Source organism: Dasypus novemcinctus, chromosome 13 (genome assembly GCF_030445035.2).
Source record: "Dasypus novemcinctus isolate mDasNov1 chromosome 13, mDasNov1.1.hap2, whole genome shotgun sequence".
NCBI lineage: Eukaryota > Metazoa > Chordata > Mammalia > Cingulata > Dasypodidae > Dasypus > Dasypus novemcinctus.
The window spans coordinates 73,736,370-73,763,540 of record NC_080685.1 but is presented as its reverse complement, the minus strand read 5'-3'; the positions used below and the strand labels follow the sequence as shown (position 1 = coordinate 73,763,540).

General features: G+C 37.2%; 1 pseudogene; it reads right to left on the bottom strand.

Annotated features, from left to right (window-relative positions):
• Positions 1 to 556: 556 nt before the first annotated feature.
• LOC101438158 (polymerase delta-interacting protein 2 pseudogene) overlaps positions 557 to 27,171 on the bottom strand; it is an 87,736-nt pseudogene continuing 61,121 nt past the window's right edge.

The window sequence follows — 27,171 nt, the reverse complement described above, 5'->3', positions numbered from 1 at the left end:
TGTACAGCAAGAGAGGTAGCTTCTCTTTAATTTCATTACTGAGTTACACAAAACTTAGTGAAACATGGTGGTGCAAATGGGATTTTTGTTCCCACAGGATGTAGGTGATTTTAATGAAGCTTGAAAATTGCCACCTTCACAAATGACTCTAGTTATCCCATCTCTTATTTATTCATTTATAGAAGGATCTAAATCAGACAGTTCCTTTGTCCTAATTTTTTTTTTCCCCTAGTGTGCACTGGTTTATTGACCAAACCTTCAAACAACTTGAGTTACATATCAGGAAATTCCTCCAGGCACTGGCAGTTGCACACAAAAAAATAACTGGTGGGAAAAAAAAAACCAAAAACCTGGTGGAACTCAAGGGAAAATCTTGGAGGAGTCTTACATGGGTCTTTTGAAAGAAAAAGTTATATAACTCCTCCAAAAACACACCCACCATGGAATGGAGTAAATGACTAAGTGATCTATTGTGGCCCTGTGATGGGGAGAGATGAGGGAGTTTCGCAGTAATTGTGGGATGAGAGCTCTTCTTCAGAGGGGCTGGTCCTGGGTATCAATCTTTACTGCTTTCCAGAGAGAAGGGAGAGATCAGGACACCAAAGTGGGAGCTGTCAGGTCTTCCCAAGCAGAACATACCTAACATGTGCCCACTGGAAGCATGCGTGGACACTTGGCTGCAGTACTGGAACTCGAGCTGCTCCTTGGATAACACTGCCTCCCTACCAGACACCACCAGTGACCCAGCTCTGATCCCAAGGTGCTGGAAGGACTGCACATACTCTGGTGCTGCTCCAAGAACTGCACCATGTCACTGTCCAGGTTGACCAAGTGGATGCAGCAGTGACAAAAGCAGAAGTGGGAATTCTGGGCTTCTTTTATGCCCATATGGAAGGTGATGACTCTCACACAGATGTTCTCAGTTGTTTCCCAGTAGATATCGGAGAGCTCCAGCCAGGGGTGATTCCTCTCCTGCCAGGCCTGTAGGTTTCCCAAGCCACAAAAGAAAGTGCTTTTGTCTGGTAATACAGAAGAAATCTTTCAAATTTCTCATGCTGTGAAGATACAGAGAAGGATGTCTTCAATGCCTGACGTAGTCCAGGCCTGGCTCAGCTGTCATCTGGTTGGCCCAAAAGGTCGCAGCTTCTGTCTGAGATCCCAGATATGTGTGGACAGTCTTGGGCGTCAATCAACACTTGATAGTAAGTGAAAATTTTACCTTCCATCTCCTTAAAGCCGTGGCCAGCAGGGTTCTTGCTTTCTCTGGAGCTGCAGAAGCCACATCCGGGTCTTATAGTCTGGTCAGTCGTGTAATCAAGATGACGCTTTGGTAAATGAAAATGCTATGAAGGAAAAGATGTCCAGTCTCATACCTTCTATTTTGTTTTAGCACCTCAAACATATTGACTGTTTCCAAAACTGCATCCTCCACTCAGTCTCTGGAGGAGAGGTGGTTCCGCACCGTTGTGGTCGCCTCTGGAGGGAAGGCCTTAGCTCCGCTTGCCCAAGCCTTTGCTCAGCGTCCAGCTCAGCAGCAGGGACCCCAGCACTGTCCACTGCCGGGGCACGTCCGACCACACAGCCCACCTTGTCCACGTGCCCCCCGTGCATCCACTCAGCTGCTGACACAGACTGATACTTTCCTTGATGATCCCTATACTTACACCACTCTATATAATTAACCAAGGATTTTCTTAAGCTGCATTTTTTAACGTCCTGTAACATATCAAAGTAAATATTTTATTATGAACTGCATCATAGTAAGATTAAGAAACATGCTAAAAATCTCATGTTCAGTAAATCAGTGACAGAACTCAGATGTTCTGATTTTTGGTTTGGTGGCCTTTACAATACTGTTCTTTATTTCTCATCAAAACATATGCAAATATCTATATAGAGAGTGATTTTAAAATCTGTGCAACTTTTTCAAACCTCCACTGTATTTTTAACACTGGATTTATAGCAAGGACAAGCAATACATTACTGTGATCACTGAATTTTTAGGAAATATAAGGATACTTTAAAATTTATTATTTAAATTTAACTTTAAACCTAACAGAAGAAAGAGTATTGATTAATTTACAAAGTAAATATTGAAATATTAATATGTTATGACTTGTTTTCACACTCACATTTTCACCAGACAAGCTTATTATTTAAGCATGATCTCATAATCAAGTTTGATTGGAACTGTGGAAGATAGTTTTTGTTTTTGTTTGTTTTTAATTTATTTCTCTCCCCTCCCCCCATTCTCTGTGTTCATTTGCTGTATGTTCTTGTTTTTGTCCACTTCTGTTGTTGTCAGCGGCAGAGGAATCTGTGTTTCTTTTTGTTGCGCCATCTTGTTGTGTCAGCTCTCCATGTGTGCAGCACCATTCCTGGGCAGGCTGCACTTTCTTTCACGCTGGGTGGTTCTCCTTACGGGGCACATTCCTTGCGCATGGGGTTCCCCTATGCGGGGGACACCCCTGCGTGGCAGGGCACTCCTTGCGCGCATCAGCACTGCGCATGGGCCAGCTCCACACGGGTCAAGGAGGCCTGGGGTTTGAACCTCAGACCTCCAAGTGGTAGACGGACGCCCTAACCACTGGGCCAAGCCCACCTCCAAGAAGATAGTTTTAAATAAATGGCAGAGAGAAAACAGTGGGAAAAATAAGGATAAAGAAGTTAATTTTCAAATTTTTCAATTGATTTTTGCTCTTCCCCTATTGACTATTTTAACTCAAAATTTAAACCTGCTCCTCCCTTCATCTATTTGCTCAATTTGATTCCAGTTCAGTTCTTGATATATTTTGCAATAATTTTGACCTGATTAAAAGAGAAGGGAGGAAATAAACATATATTGGAAGCATAAGTATTTCCCTATTATCATAATTGTTTGATATGAAATAGGCTATCTTAAGTGATAGTATTATGCAATTGAATAATTTGAAGTTTTGTGCCTTGCATACAAAATGTATTTTATTTTATTACCTAGATTGTGTCACTAACTGAAATTTGCATCTTTTTTTATGTTCACCTGTTTTCTTTATTCCAACAGAGTTCTTGGCAAATAACAAAAATTCAAATATAAAATAAAAAGAGTTGAATAAAATATTAAATGAATATACCTTCACTTCTTTCTCAAAGCAAAAATAAAATTAGTATGCCAGATTAACAAATTGACACATAAAAGTCACAGTAAAGAGAATGCAATGAATATTTATAATATAGAACGTATAAGTTTAAAGAGAAAGATAATTGCACAAGCCCAGGGTTGATACAGTGCTCTCCTGCCATTGACAAGCTTTCATTTGAAGTCTATGCCCTCTTTGTGGCTTTATATTTGTTTTCCATTTTATTTCCTTATATAACAATATCTGGGAGCAGAGAAAGGATTATTGGATGCCTTGTATTTTTTTCTTAGAGCATAAACAAAGCTTTCCTAGATATTCTCAGCATACTTCAGCTCAAGTCTTTCTGGTCATGATTGGGCCACATGCCCATTGAGCAGGAAGTATCCCAAAGCACAGACCCATGTGAATTCATAGTACAGGCTTTGTTTCCTTTAGACCTCATTTCTCCAAATAAGCGAATGTTAGTGTGTGTCTCCCTGTAAACCACTTCTATTCAGGGTGAGTGAATGGGCGATGAGAACCAACATGGCTGTACATTTAATGCTAAGATCAGAATTATTTTAAGTGGAAATTTCTTTAAGTTTTAGGTAGGCAGACATAATTTTTAGCAACAATAAAATTGCTCCCGTATCCCAGACCATATTTCACTAGAAATGTTAGAAGAAACCACATCAAATATGAGTACTTAAGCCATCTGCATTTAAAAATCCTTTGCTGTTTTGTTTGTTTTTATACCATGAGTTTTATTGCTAATCAGAAATGAACAACAAAACAGTTTGAGTAACAAACAGATTGTGAATTCAGTTAGCAACCAAACTACTATTCCTCTGATGGCTACTTTTAAAAAGCACAGTGGAGAATTTTTAGCAGCTGATTAAGTCTGTTCATACACGTGATTCTTTATAATGGATATATACATCAAAATATTTTTATTTCAAAGTTATAATTAGTATATAGTGATAAAAATTTCATTCTCAATATTAGAGATCAATGAGTATTCAAATTTGGGAATTATTTTTCAAAGGAGAAGCAAATAATACTCTAAATTGTCATAAACTATACTCCATTCACATGTAACAGAAAATGTTCATCTCACCAATCCATATTGCTTTGCAAAGATAAAGGAAAAAAGGTCAAAATGGTATTAATATTAAACCACTTAAAATATACTTTATAGGCAATTTTATTTCTTACTGTCTTTCATCCTGTCCTAATCTATATGCCATTCACAGATGTTTTGTAAACAAACTTCAAAAAAAAGTTACATATACAAAAGATGATAATTTTGTTATACACAGATCTCTCTCATTACAGAGAGAATAAACCTTTGATGAGAAAAATAGATAATGGATCCTTCACATTCTTTGTTGGGGGAGTGGACTTCTTCAATCATCAGATATAAGAGTGATAAAATTAATAAATAGATAATAGTAATAATTTTTGGTTCATAGAATGTTGAATCTGGGTAAATAATGATGAACTGGACAATAGAAATCATTTTATTATGTTTATCAATAAAATGTTAATACAGTAAAAAAATCAATGCTCTCCATGAGCAATGTAACATACCATTAAACAAATTTTAATGACTAAGTGTGTTGAAAGTTGGGTGTAGCTGAATATTAATTAACTCCACAAGCTGAGAGAGTCTGTCTTTTTCACATGTGAATCTTGATTACTTATAGCAGTACGTGGCAGATAGTGTAAAACCACAAAAATATTTGTTAAATAAAGGATGTTGAATGAGTTCTTTACAACAATGAAATTTGCCTCAGCAAGTAAATATTTGGAAAGTAAAATGTAAAAGAGAGTTAAGTGGATTTAATAACATGCTTAATGAAGATGAATTGTAAAATATATATGGAGGGAAACGGACTTGGCCCAGTGGTTAGGGCATCCGTCTACCACATGGGAGGTCCGCGGTTCAAACCCCGGGCCTCCTTGACCTGTGTGGAGCTGGCCCATGCGCAGTGCTGATGTGCGCAAGGAGTGCCATGCCACACAGGGGTGTCCCCCATGTAGGGGAGCCCCACACGCAAGGAGTGCGCCCCGTAAGGAGAGCCGCCCAGCGCGAAAGAAAGTGCAGCTTGCCCAGGAATGGCACTGCCCACACTTCCCATGCCGCTGAGGACAACAGAAGCGGACAAAGAAACAAGACGCAGCAAATAGACACAGAGAACAGACAACCTGGGGCGGGGGGGGCGGGGGATTAAATAAATAAATAAATCTTTTAAAATATATATATATATATATGGAATTTTGGTCCTTAATACAATCTTTTTGTTGTGAAATACAGCATACATAAAGAAAAGTGTATAAAATAAATGTAAATAGTAAACAGTAAATCATCCACTCTAATAAAGATATAAACCACTGCCAGTACTTGAGAAGCTACCAATCATTTCTTTTAGGAAAACTCACTCTCTACTAAACTTAACCACTAATCTAATTTGTCTTGATTATGTTTTCATTCTTTTTTCAGTTTATTCCACTTACATATGTGCACCTAAATCCTGGAGATTAATTTTGCCAGATTTTGAACTTAGTGTAAATGGAAATATGCACTTTAGCATTTTGTTCCTGATAAATTTCACTTTACATCATGTAAGTGAGATTCCTCCAGGTTGTTGCATTTAGCTATAGATCTTTTATTTTTCAAGGATATATTGCATATAACTGTATGAATGAATATACCACAACTTATGTTGTTCTATGTGATGGTTACATCCATGCGTCAACTTTGCCAGCTTATCATGTCCAGTTGTTTGGTCACTGGTCTGATGGTTACTGTGAGGAGATTTCATAGACTTAAGTCATCAGTAAGTTCACTGAACCTATGGCTGATTACATCTACTGTCAAATGAGGAGTTTGCGTTCAACAATGAGAGTTGTCTCATCCAATCAGCTGAAGGCTTTAAAAGGAAAAGTGATTATTTCAGCAGTCAGGATAATCTCCAGATCTACTTCAGCCAGCCAGATTCTCCTGGGGAACTCATTAAAAACCTTTATGAGAGTTCCCAAATTGCAGCCTGCTCTACAGAATTTGTATGTCTGCATTCCCACAGTCACATGAAAAAATTCTTTTAAAATCTCATAATATTTACAGATATCTCCTGTTGGGTTTGTTTCTCTAGAGTATCTTGACTAATACAGAGTTAGTCCAGAGGGTGGGGAGCCATCCGCTGTGAGACCTATTTACAGCCTTCCACAACATGGCGGATTTCACAACATGGCGGAGTTCACAAATCTGCCCTGTCATTTTCTTATTCTTCTTCCTTTGTTTCTTTGTTCTCCTTTTCCCGCCACAACTCTGGTGACCACAGCAGTACCCATGCGCAAGGTGCGAAACTCCGCAGACCCGACACGAACTGTCGGTCAATCCCCTCCTTGGACGTCTGCCACCCACAAGACCAGCCTATCACCTATAGACACGTTCCCTTCCCTCACTATATATCCCCGTGTTTTACCCCCAATAAACGAGACTTGATCAGGATCCTGTCTTGTCTCCATTCTTCTCTCGACTCCTGCCCCACCCTGCTTCTTCCCACAGGTCCCTGGACTCGCCCCCGCCGGTCCAGAGCACCAGAGGATGGTTTATGAAGAACAGAATTTTAAGGATGAGATTTCTGAATTGGTTCTGGGGTTTTGGGAATCGGTTTTCTAAAACGATTAGATTCAAAGGCACTAATGCCTCAATTTCCAATACTCAAAATGGCTCTGATTGTCCATGGCATGACTTGGCAATAGAGATATACAAAATATAACCACTAGATACAGCTATTCAGATTCTTATAAGAGGCAAGGCTCTAGGTGAGTGTTTTTGACACCTTAACAGAGTTTTGTGACATTAAAAGGTGTAATGTTGTTGGATGGTTGTTTCTAAAAACATTGGCTATAGTTATGAAAGAGGGTTGTGCTCAAGGCTTCAAATTCACAAATTTAAGTGCTGCATGAAGAATATGAAAGTTTCTATGTTTGTCCTGAAAGACAATCTTATTTCTTGGAGCTGCTGACATGAAATTTATGAAAACCAGGCCCAGAGTCTCATTGCACAACTGGCTGAATTATAACACAAAAGATTCCCAATTTTGTAGGGTGGCTGCTGTTAAAGTGAGGGCATTGACTAGAAAAGAACAGGGTCCTGAAAATTGGAGTGGGGACATATGGTTTGATAATGATGACCCTGGGGACATTGAAGCCCTAAATGTTGCCCAGTCTTGTCCAGATAAACCTGTAATTGTTTGCCCTGAGGAAACAGTTTCCAGAACTCTAGTCTTCCCTGAGGAATCTGCTATCCTACTTCCCCAGCTGTGCCTGATAAACCTGTAACTATCTCCCTTGAGGAAAAAACCCTCATCCTCTGTCAGAAGAGATTAGTGCTTTTTCACCAGATGAAAGTGCAATGGAATGCCCTGAGGCAGTTGGTTTGCAAGACAACTCTAATTCTTCTTATGACCCACCTCTATCATGCCTCTTTTCTTCCAGAACTATAACTAGACTGATGTCCCAACAGGCCCCAAAAGGTGAAGTACAAAGTGTGACCCATGTGAAGATGTGCTATACTCCAAAATAATTGCATGAGTTTTCTAATTTATACAGACATAAATCAGGGGAATATGTATGGGAATGGATAATAAGGGTGTGGAGCAATGGTAGAAGGAATATAAAGTTGGATCAGGCTGAATTTATTGATATGGGCCCACTAAGCAGAGACTCTAGATTCAATGTTGTAATTCAAGGGTTTAGAAAAGGCACTAACAATTTACTTGGTTGGGTGGCTGAAGCATGGACCAAAAGGCGGCCTACATTACTTGAGTTCAAAATGTCAGAACTGCCCTGATATAATGTAGAAGAGGAAATCCAATGGTTTAGAGAAACTGGAAAGTTAGAATGGATTTATGATGTAAGACATGCTCATCCAACCCAGGAATATCCAGAGGACATACCTTTCAGCAGCACTGTGAAGAATAACTTTGTGAGACTACTCTTCCCTGAATAGATTTGCTGTGGCTAGAGGGTCTGGCCCTCAAAAATTTAACCCACCAGAACTGTATTGGTGGTTAAAATCATTGTTGATTTTTACTTATAGACATCCCAAGTCCATCACTATTGCCCCATGCCCCTTCCAACAAACAAAAATGATATTTTATTGGGTTCACACTAAATTTATAATTAAATTTAGGGGAGAAGTGACATCTTTATAAGTCCCTCCTTTCCTTATAGAAGAAAAGTATGTATTGCATTTTAATAATCACCTACATCATTCAGGAGATTTTTAAAGGTTTTCCCCTTTTTTACAGAAGAATTGCTCATTCTATGTTATGCTAATGTTTAGTAACTTATCATTTGGTTATTATTTTACTTGTAATTTTTCCACTGTATTTCTAATTGGTTTGTTTCTATAAAATGAAAGCTACTTATATCTATATATTAAACCCTACTGACTTCCTTTTTTTAAGAATTTGCCTTTCAGTTGATCATTTGGATGCCTAACCAAATTATCTAAAAATAAATTACATATAATTTATAATGCAGATGACATATAATACTTTTCATGTTGTATATATTTAGCATATAGTATAACATAACAATATGACAATTAATATGTGAAAATAATAATCGTGTGTGTCTACTTCTATATATTTAGTAAGAATCTAATTTATATATCTTGTCTAAAGTCATATGCTACATAAAAGTATTACTAGAAATTACCTTTTTCTTATTCCTTACTTTAATGGGAAAGTGTCTAGATTTTCATCTTAAATATGATGCTGGATCTTTGTTTCAGATAGCAATAGATTTGGTTAGAAAAATAACAAGGTACTTCCATTTACAAAAGATATTTAATTAAAATTAGTGTCAAATTTTATCATGTATATCTATGCACTATTTCCAAAAGAACACTACTATAAAAATAAATATTGACCCAAACTACTGCCTAATTTTTTTTTTACACGGATTTTATATATGAGATGAATTCGTATGTGTATCATCTTGGGGCTATATATCCCAGATAAAGATGTTCTTAGACATAATCCATTCTTGTATGTGTGAATCCATTGTAAATAAGTGTTACTGTGGGAGGAGTGGTGGGGTGGGGGCGGTGGGGGTGAATGGGGACCTCATATTTTTTTAATGTAATATTTTAAAAAATGAATAAATTGAGTAGAATTTGAAAAAAAAAAGACTTTGTGACACTCATTTAAGGTGTGGCCAACTGAATGAGGATGGGACTTACTCTTATTACTGGAGACCTTACAGAGAAGGCCACAGAGAGAGAAACCACTGGCAGTAGTCAGAAACTACAAGTCAATGGAGCCTTGAAGAAAAAGAAGATACAACCACGTGCATTGCCATGTGACAAAATAGTCAAGGAACCCTAAAGATTTCTGATCAGCCATAAGATACTGACCTCTGAAGGATGCAAGCCTTCTAGCCTCTGAAACCATGCGCTAATAAATTCCTATTGTTAAGCCAACCTACTGTATGGTATTAGTTTTAGCAACTAGGATACTAATACAATCATTTTAGTGTCCCAACCCAAAACCTTGACAGTCTGCTATATACCTATTTACCTGGATGACCCTGAAATTCAATCTTCAATGCCCCTTTCCTATGAATCAATTGAACGTTTTGCTCAGTTTCCCAGTTGTGTCTTCTATAATCTTCAAATTCTCTGGAGGAAAGGAAGTATGAAATGCTGGGCTCACTTATCTCAGTTTTCCCCTTTTTCTAATCCTATGAGAATATTTTTTCAATGACTTGGTAGCTGCATTCATAAATATTTTATTTTTCTCTGAAAGAAAGTTGATCCAAATTACCTATTTACTATTGCCATAGGCGTAACTACTCTGGATTTCATATTTCTATGCTGTTTGGGAGGAGGAAATACAGCATAATTTGACAGTAGTCCAGAAATTAAACAGAAATTGTCATCATCGTCATCATCATCATCATCATCATCCCAGAAATATCCTTAAGGGATTTTAAACATGGTAAACTTGTATTTAGCTCTTACATTTGCTTTAAAATTATTCTAAGGATAATATGCTAAGTGAAGCTTGCAAACATATCTCTATCCAAATGCATGATAATTGCATGTTTTGCAGTAAACTTTTATTTAAGATCCAGCTTTTCATGTTTTTTATTCCAAAGAAATAGATTTTAGTCAAATATTTCCTATAAATCAATAAGACATTGGGAAGGAATATTGGATCACCTTCAGGACAAGGGATATATAATCAAAATAGAAGCTATTCTGTTAATTCAAGTTCATACTGATTCATTATGTAAAAAATAATTTCTGATTTTGCATACTATTTTGGCCAGGTATAAAACAGCTACATTCCAGTACAAGTTTATTCAATAGAAATGGTTCAATTTAGGAAAATTATCTTGAATTGTTTACTGCCATTTAACAAGGATAAAGTAGATATAATATATTCACTATCACTGTTAAAATGATACAATGGGATTATGCATGTTAAAATATTAATTACAGTAAGGATTAAAAATAAGAGTGGTAGGCTGGTCAGCAAAGATGTCAGCAAAAAATGCCCCAGGGTACAATTATCCATATAATCTTTCAACAAATATTAAAGATTTGTAGAGTAAACTTTCTTAGAATATGGAGAAACAGCTAAAGACTTGCAGTAACTGGGCAAATACCTAATCAAGAAAATAAACCATTAAAAACAGTAGGAAGTGAAGTGGCTGTGGCTTAATTAGTTGGGGTCCCATCTACCATATAGGAGGCTCTGGGTTCATGTCCCAGGGCCTCCTTGTGGAGGCAAAGCTGGCCCAGGCGCCACGGAGAGCTGGCACAGCAAGATGACGCAACAAAAGGGAAACAAGCAGATACAGAAAAAAAATGCAGCGAATGGACACAGAAGAGGCAGCAAAAGAAAAAGGAACAAGCCGCAAAGGAGGGAATAAATAAAATAAATAAATCTTAAAAAAAAAAAAAGTAGGAAAAGCTCATGCTTGCCGCTACCGTTTCTCCTCCCTTGCATGGTGTGGAATTGCCATCACTCCCTTTGTGGGTCCCTGGCTGGTCCTGTTCCAGAGAGAGGAGAATAACCTTTACTTATCCGTGTACAGGAGTGCCTGTATGTCTATGCAAATCCATTGGATTTAAGTCTGAAATATTGAGTCAGGAAATTCATATCTGGCTTGCCCTTGCAGAATTTAGACTACAGGCAGAAGCAGTTTGTGGACCACTAAAGCAGTGTTAAGAAAGAACTAAGTCAAAGCAGCCTGCAAGAAAGGATTACCTACTTTAAGCCATACAATAAAGCACCCAGAAGAAGGACAAATTCTATTTCATAGGGTGGAGAGAGGGTATTGAATTCCTATTATACAAAGGGGTAGAGCAAGAACAAGATGCAGGCACAGAAAAGAGGGAGAGAACTCTGCACTATACTTTTACCTTGGGCTCAGAGGAGGGCTAAACTCTGAAAGAGTGATATCAGTCCATATAGAACCAATCTGCAAACACTGTGAAATGTGTTTATTTACAGCTTGGTTTACTTGTTTCTGTTAGTTCCTAGCAGTCAAGGAAATCTCTGTGATATCACTAGTTGAATGAAAGCTATGGACAGACAACTCAGGGACTAAATCTCAGAATAAAGATACTAAAATGCTAAAAGTTGCAGTGTGCAAAACAAAAGATTATAAGATAAACAGACAAATGGAAAATGATGGCCCATCCAAAGGAAAAAGATAAAAATAAAAAACTATCATTAAGTAGAGCAGATTAGGATAAATTGGACAAAGACTTTAAAAATTCTTTAATATATTCAAGGAAATAAAGGAAATAGCAAAATGAACTAAAGCATATCAGGAAAATGATGAATAAACTATATGGGAATCTTGATAAGATATATTTTTCCATATAATAAAATTTATTTTCAAAGAGATTTTCTCACTATGGAAAAGTTACACTGAAAGGATAAGGAATTCCTATACATCCCCCACCTCTTCCCCTATTAATAACATCTTACAATAGTAAGGTACATTTGTTACAATTGATGAATAAATATTGAAGCATTGCTATTAACCAAGGTCTATCATTTACATTTTGATTTACACTTAATTCTAATGCCCTAAAAATGCCCTATGTTTCACCTAATAATACCTTCCCATCCCCCTGCTCTCAGAACCTCTGGTAACCACTCTCTGTATATCAGTATTATGGCCTTCCATTACTACAACATTAATGTTTACTTTGTCCACTGTTGCATTCACTTGTTATGTTTGTTCACTCAAACTTTGAGGGTTTGGAGATGGTGATGCATGTCTTGCTTCAGATTGAGAGGGGTCTTAGATAGTATGGGGCCTATGGAAGGAACCATTTTGCTTGCAGTTGTAGATACCCTTTGTTTTTGGGGGTGGTGTCTGTCCATCATCAGCACTTTGTTAGTTGTTCTGGGAGAGTCCAATGAACTGGTGAGTAGGTGTTGGCTGCAGCTTTGCTGGGATTTAGGGCTTAACCAGCATGTGCATAGACGAAAGATTTAAGTCTCTGAGACAAATATTTAATTAGTATGGTGCTAATTGTAGGCTCAAATAAAAGGGGTAAAAGATTCATACGTAGGGTATTATGAATGAGTCTAACTCTATTACAACAAAGGAAATAGGTTGTTTTTAATATAGACTCCAAGGTAAGGTGCACAACCCTACAGTGTTGTGCCAACCCTGTAGAGTGTTGTGCCTTACCTATAGTTTCCAGATGGCTCTAGAACCCTAAGGATAACTGCTATTTGAAGTTTTGTCATGGTATATTAGTCAGCCAAAGGGGTGCTGATGCAAAATACCAGAAATCTGTTGGTTTTTATAAAGGTTATTTATTTGGGGTAGAAGCTTACAGTTACTAGGCCATAAAGCATAAGTTACTTCCCTTACCAAAGTCTGTTGCAACATGTTGGAGCAACATGGCTGTCAATGTCTGCAAGGGTTCAGGCTTCCTCTCCCTCTAAGACTCCTTGGTCCCAGCTTCTTCCAATGTCAGGTGTAGGCTGGAATAAGGCTCATTTCTCTCAGGGGTCAGCTGTTCTCTCTCCATAAGGCCAAATGTATATTACCATTCTAGTGGCTTATCTCCCTTACCGGGGCCTCTGCCATGTTTAATGGGGCCTTCTCTCTTTCCTCACATATCTGCTTCTCTGTGTATTTACTTCCTGGGGGCTCCAGATTTAAACTCCATCTCTCTTCCCTGCAGTGTGGTTTTCTCTGTGAGCCCCCACCTACCAAGGGGGCGGACTCAATGTCCTACTGATATGGCCCAATCAAAACCCTAATAATAATTTAAACAGCTCCAGAGGAACAGACAAGTTTACAAACATAATCCAATATCTTGTTTTGGAATTCATAAGCAATGCCAAACTGCTAAACATGGCAGATTTATTTATTTTCTTTTATGAGGCACAACCTATGCACTAAATAGATTGTTGCCCCTTTATATGAGAATATAGCAGAACTCCTCATGATGGAAATTTAATATTTTATTGTTTAATGTATAGGTCTTGACTAACTGAGATAACTTCCTGTGACAAGACGAACACATTCATAGTCAATAGAAGGATGCCATGGGTACACCCTTTCCCACATATCCCCCATCACCAGCACCCATGAACAAGTGAACTTCCCCTGCCATGTTTATCAAAAGAACACCCCCACAATTTATTCTCAAACACAGATCTATACCTGCTGAGAGTTCACCTGCTCCTTCCTCCAGCCCTCTCCCCAGTTTGATGGATTGCCCAACCCATCCCTTAACCACACCCACCTTCACATGACAGCACTACATAGACCCCTCATATCTCTGTACCACCATCACCCCATCCACTGCCAAATGACCCCCATCTAGCTTATCATAGACTCTGACCTGATTGAGCATTGGGTCCCCATTTTCTACTCTTTCTCTATTTCCTAGTAACTTATCTTCCAGACCTAATCTCTGTAAGTCTGCAAAATACCCTTTGTTCATATAGTTAGATCATGTCATAAGTCACTGGCTTAGTTCATACAACACAAGGTCTTCTAGGTTAATCCATGTTGTCATGTGTGTCATACTTCATTCCTTTTACAAATGAGTAATATTCTATCCTATGTACATACCACATTTTGTGTACTCCTTCTTCCATTGATGGACACTTAGGTTGCTTCCAACTCTTGCTAATAGTGAATAATGCCGCTTGAACATTGGGGTGCATATATCTGTTCATGGCCCTGCTTTAAGTTCTTATTGGTATATTCCTAGTAATGGGATTGCTAGCTCATATAATAAATCTATAGTTAGCTTCCTGAGGAAATACCAAACTGTTCTCCACAGTTTGCACAGTGGCTGCACCATCCTAAATTCCCATCAGGAATGGATGAGTATTCCTATTCCTCCACATCCTCTCTAACACTTGTAGTTTTCTTTTCTTTTTTTTCTTTTTTAATAGTAGCCAGTCTAATAGGTGTAAGATGATATTCTAATGTATTTTTTTAAATTAGGACAGTAAAAAGAATTTATTGGGAAATGTGGAGAGAGAAGAGAGCTTGCCGAGAAATGGGAGAGAAGGATGGAAATACACATCAAGATGTGATGCAGGCTCCCCTAGGCAGAGAGAGTGAGCTCTGCCTTGTGTGGTTACCTTTTAAACTATTAATTATTCCTCCCCTTTGCTAATGGTATGGAGAGGGGCCCCAGCTGCTACTGGCTGTCCCACCAATGGTGGGGGCCAATGGCGAGGACTATTTGGAATATCTGAGGCCAAGGGGAGGTCCTGGAAAAAGAAACTGGGGCATCAATGTTAAGATCAATGGACAAAGGGTATGGGGAAAGGCAGGAAGAGATGAGAGGTGGAGGCATCTTCGGGACATGGAGCTGCCCTGGATGGTGCTTCAGAGGTAATCACCGGACATTGTAAATCCTCACAGGGCCTACATGATGGAATAGAGGAGAGTATGGGCCATGATGTGAACCAATGTATATGAGGTGCAGAGGTGCCCAAAGATGTACTTACCAAATCCAATGGATGTGTCATGATGATGGGAACGAGTGTTGTTGGGGGGGGGAGAGGGGGGGGTGGGGGGGTGGGGTTGAATGGGACCTCACATATATATTTTTAATGTAATATTATTACAAAGTCAATAAAAAATAAAAAAAAAATAAAAAAAAATAAAAAAAAAAAAGATCAATGTCTCAGCAGGGTCTCACAGCCATGTAGTCTGTCAGCCATGTTGTGGCTTGTCTTTTACTCATTTCCCTGGCTAAAATGTTCACTCCCTTATTCTTAAGGTGTTGCTAAGCAGTGATGGTCATTCTTCTGTAATTAATCCCTGCTGGTTAGGGCAGTAATTCCTGCCTGACAGGACATAAGTTTTTCTGGCTATCCTATCGAGGTTGAGGAAAGATAGGTCCAACACCATGGTTGGAACTGGATGAAATTCCTATATGACTAACAAGGCATTGATTTTATAAGAAATAAACTTAATTAGGGTTTTGAGGATACATGGTCCCACTAAAAGGATAAAGAAGATGGTGGTAGGTGGGCCCAAAAAGGGGGCCAGTCGTGACATCCTGGACCATGGAGATCCACTCTAGTTTTGATTTGCATTTCACTAATAGCTAGTAATGTTGAGCATCTTTACATGAGCTTTTTAGCTTCTTCACTTTTATTTCCACTTTGGAAAATGGTCTATTCTTATCTCTTGCCCATTTTTTAAATGACTTGTTTCTCTTTTTATTTTCAAGATCTAAGAATTTTTTATATAAGCTGGATCTTAGACTTTTATCAAATAAGTAGCTTCAAAATATTTTCTCCCATTGAGTAGGCTGCCTTTTCACTTTCTTGACAAACTCCTTTGAAGCCCAAAAGATTTTAAATTTAAGTAGTTCCCATTTATCTATTTTTTCTTCCATTTCATGGGTGTAAAATTTATGAAATCATTTCCTATTTTAAGATCTTGTAGATACTTTCCTACATTATCTACTAGAAGCTTTTTTGATCATGGCTCTGTTATATAGATTTTTGATCCATTTTGAGTTAAGTTTTGTATAGGGAGTGAGATGGTGACCCTCTCATATTCCCTTGGATATGGATATCCAGTTCTCCCAGAATCATTTGTTAAAGAAAATATTCTCTTCCAGTTGTGTGGGTTTGGTGGCCTTGTTGAATATCAGTTAACTGTGTATGTGAGGATCTATATCAGAACTCTCAGTTCTGTTCCATTGGTCAGTATATCTATCCTTGTTCCAATATCATACAGTTTTGACTATTATAGCTTTCAAGTCAGGTAATATGATTCCTCCAATTTTGTTTTTTTTTTTTATTTTTCAAGATGTTTTTGCCTTTTCAGCACCCCTTAACTTTCCAAAATAAATTTCATACTTGGCTTTTCCAGTTCAATAAAAAATGCTGTTGTAACTTTTATTGGTATTGCATTGAATCTGTAAATCAATTTTGGTAGGATTTATATCATAATGGTATTTAGTATTCCAATCTGTGGACATAAAATATTCTTCCATTTATTTAGGTCTTTGATTTCCTTTAATATTGTGTAGTTTTCTATTTACAAATCCTTTACATCTTAGTTAAATGTATTCCTTGTTATTTTACTTATTTTAGTCACTATTGTAAAAGGAATCATTTTTTTATTTCCTCCTCAGCTTGCTCATTATTACTGTACAGAAATGCTACTCTTTTTTTTTCATGCTGATCATATATCCTACCATTTTACTGAACTTATTTATCAGCTCTAGAAGCCTTGTTGTAGATTTTTGGGGCTTTCTATGTATAGTATCATGTCATGAGCAAATAGTGAAAGTTTTACTTCTTTTCCAATCCGATTCCTTTTCTTGCCAAATTCTTGAACAAGTGCTTCTAATACAATTTTTTAAAAATAAGTGCTGACAGCAACCTTTTTTGTTCCAGATCATGAAAGCCATGGAGGGAATGTCTTTCAGAATTGAGTATGACATTGACTGTGAAGTTTTTCATATATACCCTTTGTATTAGTCAGTCAAAAGGGATGCTATTGCAAAGTACCAGAACTCTGTTTGCTTTTATAAAGGGTATTTATTTGGGGTAGAAGATTACAGTTACCAGGCCTTAAAGAGTACAACTCAAGGTACTATAAGAGGTACTTTCTTACCCAGAGTCTGTTGCCACATGTTAACACAAGATGGTGGGTGATCTCAGAGAGTGTTCAGCCTTCTTCCCTCCTCTAAAGGCTCCATGGTCCATGCTTCTTCTGATTTCAACTGTAGGCTGGCATAAGGCTCGTCTCTCTCCCTGGGACTCATTATTTTCTGGACTCAGCTGCCACAAGGTCATCTGTAGGCTCATCTCTCTACCTAGGGCTGTGTCTACAGAGCACTTTCCCTGCATATTTGCTTCTGTGTTCTCCTTCTCCATGTATTTACTTCCATATGAACATCTGTTTTGTCCCCAAGGGAGCTGGGAGTCAAAGCTGAGTTGCACTCTAAGGAATTGGTCGGATCAGAGCCCTAATCTTAACATAATTAATTAGATATCTCTACTGAATCTAATACAATCAAAGGGTTATCATGCCAGAGGAACTGACCAGTTTACAAACATAATCTATAATTCTTTTTGGAATTCATAAATAAAATCAAACTGTTGCACCCTCAATTGTGCTGAATATTCCTTCTATTTCCATTTTTCAAAGTGGATCAGGCAAAAAAAGCTCTATCTTGTCAAATGCTTTTTCTGCACCAATAGAGGTAGTCATGTGATTTTTAAAAATCTGTTAATTAGGTGTATTACCCTGTTTTATTTTCTTTTGTTGAACCATCCATGAATACCTGGGATAAAATCCATTTTATCCTGTATAATTTATTTGATGTATTTTGGGATATGATTAGCAAGTATTTTGTTGAGGACTTATGTAAGTTACTTAGAGAGATTGATCTGTAGTTTTATTTTCTTGTGGCATCTTTACATGCTTTTGTTATTGGGGTGATGTTGGAATCATTGCATGAATTAGGTAAATATTGCCTCCACTTCAATTTTTTGGAAGAGTTTTAGAAGGTTAGCTAGTTCTTCCTGGAATGATTGGTTCACCCACAAAGCCATCTGGCCCAAGATTTTTCTTGGTTGGGAGGTTTTTGGTGACTAATTCAATCTCACTACTTGTGACTAGTCTGATGCATTCTTCTATTCATTTTTTCATCAATTAAGTTTGCTTGTATTTCTAGGAATTTATTCATTTCATTTAAGTTGTCCATCTTGTTAGCAAAAACTTTTTAAAGTATCTTCTTATGATACTCTTTATTATTATGGAATCAAAAGTGATGAGATCCACTCTCTTGTTTTTTATTTTATTTTTTGCATCTTCTCTTTTTTATTTGTTAGGCTACCTAAGGGTTTGTCAATTTGCTTAATCTTCTCAAAGAAACTGCTTTTGGTTTTGTTGAAATTTTCTAGTGTTTTTAAAAATTATTACTTCATTTATTTCTGCTCTATTCCTTATTACCTTCTTCCTGTTTGTTTTGGGATTAGTTTATTTTTCTTTTTCTACTTCCTCAAGGTGCACCATTAGGTCTTTGAGTTTAGCTCTTTCTGCTTTTTTAATATAGGCATTTCAGGTTATAATTTCCCTCTCAGCCCAGCTTTAGTTGTATCCTATAAGTTTTGATATGTTATGTTCTCATTTTCATTTATTTTGAGGTAATTACTGATTACTTTTACAATTTCATCTTCAACCCACTGACTCTTTAAGAACACATTGTTTAACTCCAATATATTTGAATCTACTCTGGTCCTCTGCCCCTTATTAATTTCTAACTTCATTCTATTGTGATTAGAGAATTTGCTTTTTATAATTTCAATCTTTCTAAATTTGCTGAGACTTCTGTGACCTAACATGTGAATGATCAATGTGCACTCAATAAGAAGTATATCCTCCTATATTTGGGTGTAATATTCTGCAAATGTCTATTAGATCTAGTTCTCTAACATATTATCCAAGATATCTATTTCTTTATTAACTCTCTGATGATATGACAGTGGTGTATTAAAATCTCCACTACGATTGTACTGAACCCCTTTAGTTTTGTCAGCATTTGCATCATGTCTTTTGAGGAACCCTGGATAAGTGCACAAATATTTATGATTGCTCTTTATTCTTAATACATTAACCCTTTTATTAATATGTATTGTCCTTCTTTAACTCTCACAAAAGTTTTACATTTAAAGTCTACATTAACTGATATTAGTATAGCTACTAATATCTAAAGTAGATATTAGTATAGCTACTTTTTTTGTTATTGTTTATGTGTAAAATCATTTTCCAAACTTTCACCTGCAACCTTGTGGTGTCCATGGGTCTAAGATGAGTTTCTTGTAGACAACACAGAGATGGGTCATATTTCCTTATCCATTCTGCTAATGTTTCTTTTGATTGGAGAGTTAAATTTATTAACATTCAATGTTATTATTGTCAAGCATGTATGGACTTTAGCCATTTTTTTCCTTGTAGGCCAAAATATATGTCATATTTTATTTTTATTTCTCTTTTTATCCTTTTAGTTACTCTTATTAATAACCTTTCTTTCTACACTCCCTCCAGCCCTCTCATTCCTGTTTTCTTCCTTTCAACCTGCAGAACTACCTTTAGTGTTTCTTGAAGAGTAGATCTCTTGCTGACAAATTCTCTCAATATCTGCCTATCTGTGAATATTTTGAACTCGCCCTCATTTTTAAATGCCAGTTTTGCTAGACACAGAATTGTTGGCTGTCAGGTTTTTTTCCCTTTAGCACCTTAACTATATCATAGCACTGCCTTCTCATCTCCTTGGTTTCAGATGAGAAATCAGTAGTTAATCTTACTGAGCTTCCCTTATATGTGATGGCTACCTTTTCTCTTGCTGCTTTCAGAATTCTCTCTTTGTCTTGATCATTTGACAATTTGATAAGTATGTGTCTTTAGGGTAAACCATCTAGGATTTACCCTGTTTGGAGAGTGCTGCACTTCTGGGACATATCCATCTATGTGCCTCATGAGATTTGGGAAATTTTCAGGCATTATTTTCTCAAACACTCCTTCTACCCCCTTTCCCTTCTCCTCTCCCTCTGGGATGTCTCAAATGTATATGTTTGTTTATTTCATGTTGTCATTCAATTTCCTGAGTTCTTGCAGAATTTTTTCCACTTTAAAAAATCTATCTACTCTACTATCTGTGCAATTTCAGAAATCCTATCTTCAATGTCACTAATTCTTTTCTCTCTGTTCAAATATGCTGTTATCTGCTTCCAGTGTGTTTTTTATTTCTTGCATTTTGCCTTTCATCATTACTATATCTATTATATTTTTATGCATATTTATGATTTCTTCTTCATGTTTCCCCAATGTCTTCATAATATCCTTTGTCTTCCTTCACAACATTAAGGTGATTCATGGTATTTGTTTGTATTCTTCATTAATTGTTCATGCTTTTTAGTTCATTCATTAGACTGGACAATGTCTTTCTGTTTCTTAGCATTGCTTGTCATTTTTTGCTGGTGCCATCTGTTTATCTTCATGGTCTCATTCAGTCGGTTAGCTTCTCTTTCTATTCTAGGGTTTTATTTTGTTTTGTTTTGTGTTAAGGGTCCTTTTTGACACTTGGCTTCACTTATTTTATATTGTTGTAGTTGTTCATGTACCACTAAAAATATTAAGATCATAAAAAATGAAAGAAATAAAATAATAATAATAATAATAATTAAAAGGATGGAGAAGGAACCATAAAAAAGCCAGGAAAAATAGAAAAAAGATAAAAGGAATACAAATTTAAAAAGCAAAAAAAGAAGCAGGAAAAGAAAAAAAAGAAAAGACTGGTAAGATGAAAAGAGAAGAAGTAGAGGAAGATCAAATGAGAAAATGTGGAGTGAAAGAAAAGAAAAGGAAGAGGGAAGAAATGTAAGAAAGAAAATATGTAAATACTATAAAAAAAAAAGAATGAAAAAATGACATAAAAACAAGGGCATCCTCTCAGGCCACTAGCAACTGTCTCAGGCTCCCAGTGCTCAGCAATCAATTACTCCATGTCTTGTCCTTTGTAAGTAAGTTACCCAGATTATGAAAAAAATTGCTTTAAAAAAAACTTTAAAAAATTTCAGTCTAAGTTCCCCATAGCAAGACTGCTTGCCCTGCAGCTCCTTCTCACCCAGGGAGCCAGCTGGGTGTTTGATAACCCACTGGTTCACTCACTGGTTCCCTTCTGCACTGGGCTAGTTGGGAGATTGACAGCTGGCCAGCTGCCTCTCTCAGCTACCTTTTCCCTCATGCTGATTTTGTACTTGACAGCTCACCAGCTGTCTCTCCTGGCTTACCTTTCCCTCAGTCCAGTTGGGTACCTGTCAGCCCACCCCTCACTGCCCTGATTTCTTTCTTTCTTGGGGTGGATGGGTCGGTACCATCCCAATTGATCAGCCTCCTTTTCCTTCTCCATGGAGCTATTTCAGGGCTGGCTTGCTTTTCTCCTTTTCCCAGGAACTGAGAAATGTTGCTTCTTCTACATCACCCCCCTCCACACACACACACATTCATCTTCCCCTGAGCTAGATGGGAGTCAGTAGCACTCCTTGTTACTCCATGGTTCCCCTTTCCTCAAGAGTGCCAACAGCACACTGATTTACAACACTGCTCTCCCTCCCCCTGAGCTGGCTGGTTGCTGGTCCCCGTATCTGATTACCCCACATTTCCTCCTACTTCAAGAACCTACAAAGAACTGGCACACACACCTGATTATGTAATGGCTTTCCTCAATCCTGGAGCCAGGTGAGTGCTGGTCTGCCAGCCAAATAACTTCCCCAGTTTCCCTCTCCCTCTGAGTCAGCTAGGAACTACCTTTCCTGTCCTATCCCCATGACTGACTTTTTCTCCTGCTGACTGCCCTGCTAGCTGCCCTCTCTGATTGCCCCTGCAGTCCTACAGCTTCCCTTCTGCCAGGTAAGCCTGTCTACCTTTTCTCAGTTTCTGGAAGAGGAGTGCAGCATGCCATTCCCTATCTTGCCATCTTGTATCAATTTTAAGCAGAATCAAATATAAATACTGGTGTTGGAAGACCACAAAAAAGAAATGAAAAATTCCCTAAAGGGTTTCAAAAGAAGATTGAAGCTGGCAGAAAAAAATAATCAGTGAATTTGATGGCAAGATAATTGAAATGATTCTGATTAAGGATTAGAAAGACAAAAGAATGGAAAAGGGAGACAGAACCTATTAGACTAGTGGGACACAATTGGGCATACTAATATGCACATTATGGAAATATCTAAAGAATAAGAAAGAGATAAAGGGACAGAAGAACTATTCAAAGAAATAATGGTAGTAAATTTCCCCTAAATAAATGAAAACATGAATATACACTCAAGAAATACTATGAACTGCATTCAAGATAAAATTGAAGAGAACTATACTCTGACACAAAGCAGTAAAACAGTCAAATACCAGGCACAAGGAGAGAGTTCTGAAAGCTGCAAGAGAAAAGCTATGCATCATGTCCCAAAAATGTGCCAATTTCTCATCAGAAAATACAGAGGCAAGAAAGCAGTGAGACAATATTTTAACTGCCAAAATAAAGCAATTGCTAGCCAAGAATTTCATATCTGATGACCTTATTTATGAGGGGAGACTAAGATATCCCAGATAAGAAAGACCTGAAGAAGTTCATTATCATTAGGCCAACCCCATAATCAATGACAATGGGAGTTCTTCAGACTGAATGAAAAGGACACTAGATGATGGATCAAAATAGCATAAAGAAATAAAGACCACTGGTAATGAAAACCACATGAGTAATTATAAATGCCAGGGCTACTGTATTGCATTATTTGTATGTAACTCCAATTTACATCTCTTACAGATTCTGAAGTGCAAATGCTTTAATGCAATGATAAATCTATTGTTTTGGGCATAAAATGTATAGAAGTATAATTTGAATCAAGTGAAAAAAAGGTGGGGGACAAAGGGATGTAAGAATAGTGTATGTTTAAGCTCTTGAAGTTAAGTTGGTATCAAATAAAACCTGATTATTATAGATCAGATTCAGGATATTAAATTTAAGCCCCATATAAAACAAAAAGAAAATAGCTGGAAAATATATACCGAAAGAAATGAGAAGGAACTTGAAACAATAAAATAAGAAAATAAGGGAAAAAAACCCAATATATTTGAAAGCAAGCATTAAAAGAGATTTAAGGGACAAACAAGGTGTATGACCTACAAAACCAAAAAGCAAAATGATAAAATCCTGCATTATCAGTAGTTCCTTTAAATGTAAATGGATTAAACTCTCTAATCATAGGCAGACACTGGCAGAATGGATAAAAAACATGATCCAACAATACAAGTTTTACAAGAGACTTACCTTAAATTCAAAGACATAAGTACATTGAAAGTCAAAAGGTGGAAAAAATATGCCATGTAAATAGAAACCCAAAGAGATATTGGATACCAATACTAATAGCAGATAAAGAGACATAAAGTAAAAAACTATTATTAGAAGAAAGACGTTCACTATATACTGAAAAAGGGTCAATTCAACAAGAGGAAGTAAATATAAATATAAATGCACTTAGCTATTGAACCCCAAATTCTATGACAGATTTGAAGGGAGAAATTGACAGTTGAACATTAAGACTAGGTGACTTCAATGCATCACTTTAATGATGGCTAGAACAACTAAACGAAAAAAAACAATAAGGAAATAGAATACTTGAACAATAATATTAAACAACTAGACCTACTAGACATATTTAGGGCACTGCACAAAACAACAGCAGAATACACATTCATCTCTAGTGCACATGAGTTATTTTTCAGGATAGATAGCATGTTAGGTCACAAAATATGTTTTGATGGGGTACATTACAACTCCAAGCCTACACCCTGCAACCTAAGTTCCTTAACATTATTCAGGGAAGCGGACTTGGCCCAGTGGATAGGGCATCTGCCTACCACATGGGAGGTCTGCGGTTCAAACCTGGGCCTCCTTGACCCATGTGGAGCTGTCCCACACACAGTGCTGATGTGTGCAAGGAGTGCCATGCCATGTAGGGGTGTCCCCATATAGGGGAGCCCCATGCACAAGGAATGAACCCCATAAGGAGAGCCGCCCAGTGCAAAAGGAAGTTCAGACTACCCAGGAATGGTACCCACACACAGAGAGCTGACACACAGGATGAAGCAACAGAAAGAAACACAGATTCCCATGCCACTGACAACAAGAGAAGTGGACAAAAGAAGAACATGCAGCAAATGGACACAGAGAGCAGACAATGGGGGGGCTGGAGGGTTTGGGGGGGAAGGGGAGAGAAATAAATTTTAAAAATTAACATTATTCAACTCTATGATTCCAACCAAATTTGCTGCTTTCTTTCTGCAATATCCATCACCACCCCAGCTTCTATTACCTCTGATAATCCTGAAAACACACCTAAAATTGTCCAAGATCCTCTTAGGGAGTGGATTATCTTCTCACACCTTCTAGAACAAAACCAGAATTATAACAGTCTGGAGCACAATATTAAAAGGCATGGGAATTGGATAAAGATAACATTTGGGATGTTTCAAGAAAGTTTGGTGGTGGACCTATGATAAGGCATTAGAGGGAAAGAGCCACACATGACCCTACTTCCTTCTGTGCCAGTGACACCTCTATGCATGGAAGTCACTAATGCTATCTGATCATTAATTTCCCCATTTGTTCAAGACAAGTCTGAGCAATATCTTCTTGATATCTCCATCTCATCTCTGTAAAATACTTTAAAGACATTGAAAAAGGAGGTGGAGCCAAGATAGCATCAGAGTAAGGAGCTCCTGGAGTCAGCGCCTGAAACAGGGCAGTTGGTGGTCACCCAGAGCAACCTAAATCAATTTTTGGAGGATGGAGGATCATCTCTGGGTGGCTACATACAGTCTTGTGTACAATTAGGATTATTATACACAGCTACAGCTCTGTCTCTACCCTGACAGAGGAGAAAGGTGGGAGAAATGTCATCAATTCCTGGGGCAATGTGGGCAGCTTCAGCCTCCATAGCTTACAGCACCAACTACAACCTTGGCTCCTACTACACAAACAGAAATGGAGAAAAGATAAAAAATCCCTAACCTAAGAGAGAAACTGCACCCAGAATAAATACATCTAACAAGCCAGATGTGGAAACACCAACAACAACAAAAAATACAATCTGTACCAAGAAACAGGAAGAGATGGCCCAATTAAAGGAACAAGATAAGCCTGCAGATGACATAAAGAAGTTGAGACAACTAATCTTAGATGTTCAAACAAATCTCCTTAATAAATTCAATGAGATGGCTAAAGAGATTAAGGATATTAAGAAGACATTGGATAAGCACAAAGAAAATGTGAAAGCATACCTAGAAATATAGTAGACCTTATGGGAATGAAAGTTGCAATAAATGAAATTAAAAATACAATGGATGCATATAACAGCAGATTTGAGGAAGCACAAGAAAGGATTGGTGAGCTGGAAGACATGGCCTCCAAAAGTGAACAAACAAAAGAACAGATGAGGAAAAGAATGGAAAAAATTGAACAGGGTCTCAGGGAACTAAATGACAGCAAGAGACGTGCAAACATAGGTGTCATGGGTGTCCCAGAAGGGAAAGAGAAGGGAAAAGGGGCAGAAAGAATATTTGAAGAAATAATCATGGAAAATTTCTCAACCCTATTGAAGGATATAGATATACACATCCAAGAAGCACAACATACACCCATCTGAATAAAAATAAATAGACCAAATCTGAGACACATACTAATCAGAATGTCAAATGCCAGAGACAAAGAGAGAATTCTGAGAGCAGCAAGAGAAAAGTAATGTATAACATATAAAGGATACACAATAAGAGTAAGTGCCAATTTCTCACCAGAAACCATGGAGGCAAGAAGGCAGTGATATGATATATTTAAGATACTGCAAGAGAAAAACTGCCAGCCAAGGATTTTATACCCAGTAAAATTATCTTTTAAAAATGAGGGTGAGATTCGAATATTTACAGATAAATGAAACTGAATAATTTATTTTAAAAAAGATCAGCTCTGCAAGAAACACTAAAGGGAGTGTTACAACCTGAAAAGAAAAAACAGGAGAGAGAGGCCTGGAAGAGAGTCTAGAAATGACAACTGTATCAGTAATAGTATCTAAAAGGGTCAAATATAAAGTGACAGACAAAATGCAAAGGTCAAAATGGATGAAATAAGAACTGCCTTTACAGTAATAACATTGAAAGTTAATGGATTAAACACCCCAATCAAAAGACACAGATTGGCAATGGATAAGAAAATATAAGCCATCTATATGTTGTCTGTAAGAGACTCACCTTAGACCCAATGATACCAATAAATTGAAAGTGAAAGTTGGAAAAAGATATTCCATGCATGCAGTAACCAAAAAAAAAAAAAAAAACAAAACAAAAACAAAAACAAAAAACAAAAAACTGGGGTAGCTATACTTATATCAGATGATACAGACTTTAAAAGCCAAACTGTTATTAGAGACAAGGAAGGACATTTACATATTAATAAAAGGGTTGATTCATCAGGAAGAAATAACAATCATAAATATATATGCACCTAATCAGGATACCCCAAGATACAGGAGGCAAACGCTAGCAAAACTGAAGGGAGAAATAGACATCTCTACAATAATAGTTTGAGACTTCAATACACCACTCTCAGCATTGGAGAGAACACCTGGGCAGAAGATCAATAAAGAAACAGAAAGCTTGAATAATATGATAAATGGACTAAACCTAAGACATATATAAAACATTGCACTCCAAAACAGCAGGATATGCATTCTTTTCAAGTGCTCATGGAGCTTTCTCCAGGTTAGACCATATGTTGGGACACAAAGCACATCTCAATAAATTCAACAAAATTGAAATGATACAAAGCACTTTCTCTGATCATAATGGGGTAAAGCTGGAAATCAACAAGCTGCAAATAAAGGGAAAATTCACATACATATGGAGATTAAACAACACTCTTAAATAATCAGTGGGTCAAAGAAGAAATTTCAAGAGAAGTCAGTAAATA